General features: G+C 47.7%; 1 protein-coding gene across 6 annotated transcripts in view; it reads left to right on the top strand.

The window, feature by feature from the left end:
• Positions 1 to 3757, top strand: part of SPRY4 (sprouty homolog 4 (Drosophila)) — a 13256-nt gene that overhangs the window by 4310 nt on the left and 5189 nt on the right. For 3 of the 6 annotated variants that reach the window (XM_010850436.1, XM_010850438.1, XM_010850439.1), the window contains one exon: positions 913 to 993. The exons of the other annotated variants lie outside the window; for them this stretch is intronic. The gene's annotated coding sequence lies outside the window, so the exon portion shown is untranslated. The remainder of the gene's footprint in view (positions 1 to 912; positions 994 to 3757) is intronic. 6 annotated transcript variants of the gene reach the window in all.

The raw sequence follows: 3757 nt of genomic DNA, 5'->3' as shown, positions 1-3757 counted from the left end.
CTAAATGCCTTATTCTCAGCCAAGATGATCTCCCTCTGTGTAGGGTACAGGGAAGACAAGCTCTGGCTTCCCTCGTTCCCCTCACCCCCTTTATTTTTTTTAAATGTGTCATGTGGGATCTTAAGGATCTTTAGTGAATTGTAGTTCCCTGACCAAGGATTGAACTCTTGCACCCTGCATTGAGGATATGGAGTCTTAACCACTGGATTACCAGAGAAGTTCCTCCCTTCCTCCCCTTTAAAGTCTTTCTGAAGCAATAATTGGAGCTTAATGAACTGAGATGTTGTCCCAAAGAACCCAAGGGATAGTGGCAGATGTAGCAGTGGGCTCTCACGCAGCCTGTTGTTTAGTTGCTCAGTTGTGTCCAATCTTTGCAATGCCATGGACTGACTGCATCCTGCCAGGCTCCTCTGACCATGGGATTTCCCAGGCAAGAATACTGGAGTAGGTTGCCATTCCCTTGGCCAGAGGATCTTCCTGACCCAGGGATAGAACCCGTGTTTCGTGCATTGCTTAGAGACCTTTTTCTCTGAGCTGTTAAAGGGTTAAACAACCTTCCCTGAAAGCATCTGCTAGGACTGAACGAGGCAGTACAAAAAGTGCCCCTTCGTTCAGAGCTTCTTGTCAGTTTGGCATTAGCTGACCTGTAGTTTTCAAAGTACAGCTGTCAGATTTTCCTAATATTTCCCAACTCCTCTCCCCGGGTTAAGTCCAGGGGAAGTGGTGGATGGCTGGAGCTGACATTTAACATGGGTCTTGATTCTTTCCAGCCAGCCTGCACTGAGCTGTGTGTCACCTTGATGCTCAGCCTCTCCCCGCAGGTATCATAGACTACAAATACAGGGCGTTGTGCTCTAGGCTTTTTAATATCACTGACTGGTTATTCTTTCTTCTGCCTTCCTCTTACCCTAGCTCCTCCTCTTCGCCACAGACCTGGACCAGGAAGCCACATCCATGAATGTACCCTGGGGACCCTGAAGTTCAGCTTTACAGGTGGGAGGAGAGGGGATTCCCACCCACTCTAGGCTTCCCTTTTAGAGGCTGCTTTGTGGTGAGATCCTACAAGTGAGACCCATTCAACCTTAAGAAAACTAAAAATGAAAATGCTTAGTAAAATGGAGGTGTGTTGAGGACAAAAGAGACAGCAAAGAAAACGGAGTTGGAAGCAGAAATGTCTTAAGCACTGACGCTTCCTTTAGTGACAGGTTTCAAAGCCCTGGCCCCCCACTCTCCACACTGAAAATTCCCCTAACTGGGGGCCAGTCTGATACCAGCCCTGTCTGGCTTCATTTCCAGACTGGTTGGGTTAACAGCCCGAAGATGGCCTGATGAGGTTCCCCGAGGGCTGATGGCAGACCCGGGAGACTGGCAGAGTTCTTAGCTACAAGAGAGAAGGGTGCTTTCACGCCCTTCCCTGAATATCCAGAAGTTACTGCAAGTCCCGGCAACGGGGATGACTGGGTTCAAGTCCTGCCCTGACCATTTGCCTGCTCTATGACCCTCTGTTCTTCTGTTTCTTCCTCTGCAAAGTAGGTGTTATTCTCCAAAGTGATGGTGAGGATTTAAGGAGAACATCACTGAGGATTTAGCACAGATCCTGGCACCAAGAAATGTTTCATAAATACTAGATGCTTTCCTAACTATTAATTACTATTAAAAAGTTGGAGTGGAGGTAAAAGTTTCCTTTCCTCGTGCTAATCCATAAGGCTGTCACCTACAACTCCACAGAGGTGCTTCTCTGGCTAAGTGGAGTGCTGGCTTTGTTTCTCTGTCCACAGTCTTCCAAATGGGCCATCAGTCTCCCAAACAACCTAAAAGAAGCAAAAGCCTCCTCTCTCCTATTTATATTACAAATCTCTTCCTTCCTTGCAGGGGAAACAGAGTACATATTAAACTACACTTAAGTTCGGCAGTGTTGGGTAGACTGGACGGTAGGTGTGTCCCAGTGAGTAGAGATTGATCTTTGAAACTGAGGAATGGGAAAGTGGGGGTTTGAAACTTCACTTAGCTGTGCTGAAGTGTTATCTATCAGGCTATCAGCAAGTATTTTTTTTCATGTGAGTCAAATGAATTCAACCGTCCTGTAGAGGGACGGTCCCAGCTAACTAGGAGATGAAGCCTGAGAAGATTGGAGACCTATAGGTCTGAGCCAGCTGCTGGCTTTTGCTGGGCTGTAGCCAGAAGGAATCCTGCATCAGTGTTATGATGGGGAAGATGCATTTTAGAATATGCTGGCTGGAGCCATCCAGGGCGTGGCTTGCCCTGAGACAGCTGAGTTACCAGGGACCCAGCTCCCACCCTCTTGTCTGGCCCTAAGTGCAGACCCAGATGTTGACAGCTGCCCCTGGAGGGTGATAGGAGTGGGGTAATGCCAATATCCCATTGCCAGCAGCCACTGTCCCCACCCTGGCTTCCTGGAGGGACTTTTCCAGGAATCTGCCTTGTGATGAGTCCAGGGCCTGTTAAAATCTGAGCATTGTTCATGCCTTTGATTCATCCATAGAAAGTGTGCTCGTTGTTTAAAGAATCTCAGGAATAGGATTGGAGGAAGGAGAGTGGGTGATCGGTTTAGGGGAGGGAGTACCCACAGCGTGGCAAGTCCCAGCCCTGGTCCTAAGAAATGAAAGCTCAACTACATGGGGCAATACAACCTTCAAACTGCCACTGACATTTTGTTGGCAGGACCCTGAGCTTTGTGACCTGAGCTTCTGGCATAAGGGAATCACGTTGTCTTTGTCCGGGGTGGGGGTTCTGGCGGAGGCACCTCTTGGCTGGCGCCAGAGAGTCGTCTCCTGAGCCTCTGTCAGCATTTTCCATTCTTTTGCCTAGTCACACCTTTTCCTCCAAGCAAAGAGCTGGAACCCGGGGCTCCTAACTCTTCTTTTTTTGACCCCAAACCCATTTATTCTAGAAGCAAGGCTTTAGAATCCCTGCAAAGAACAAAGTGAGCCCACTTTAGCATTCCTGAAGTTCTGCCCCATGACCAGCTTGAGCCTTGGAAAAAATTCCTCTCCCAAAATACTCAACTGACATCTCCCATCCAGCCCCAAACCCAGGACCCCTAAAGGAGGCTCTCTCGGCAAAGAACGACTTCTTGGTGGCAAACCTGCCTGACACTGAAGTCACACTCTGCCGTAGGAAAGTCTCCTCGTTGAAGATGATGCTTTCCTGACATGTGGAGGGAACACAAGGCAGGAGAGAGGCTATCCCCAGGCACACATTCTCCGAAATGGGAAAAACTGCACAGAAACACCAGCATCTCTTAAGTAGATAGGGCTGTGGGACCAAAGCCAGTAGTTCATGGCCTTTGTGAAGGGGAAATATCAGTTGACTGAGCAATGAACCTTGTAGAAAAGACTTAGTGCTTTTTTTTGCATTTTGCAGTACACAGATGAGAACCCTGGGGATAAGCTCCCTTTCATTCACTTCATGAACTTTGCACCTAGATTGAGCTTTTTATTTCAGTCAGGCTAGAAAGCATCTAAGAAGTCCTTCCCCAACAACTGAACCATTTCTAATCAAACCATTGTTTCCAAGCAGAGGAAGTATAATGCAGAGTGTCCTGAATGGCTTTTCTCTCTCTCTCTCTTCATTCTTTATTATAGACATTGATAAGTATGGATGTGTCACTCAGAGCCAGGTATCTCCTGTGATTGGAATACTAGGATGACTAGCTGGGGCCCAAGTCTGGAGGGATGTGAGGTTAGAACTGGAAGTGGAAACCTATCCACATCCTATTCTTAGGTACCACTTTTTT

This window comes from Bison bison, unplaced genomic scaffold (genome assembly GCF_000754665.1).
Source record: "Bison bison bison isolate TAMUID 2011002044 unplaced genomic scaffold, Bison_UMD1.0 scf7180017864291, whole genome shotgun sequence".
In the NCBI taxonomy this organism is placed as follows: Eukaryota; Metazoa; Chordata; class Mammalia; order Artiodactyla; family Bovidae; genus Bison; species Bison bison.
This window is presented reverse-complemented; position numbering and strand designations above follow the sequence as displayed.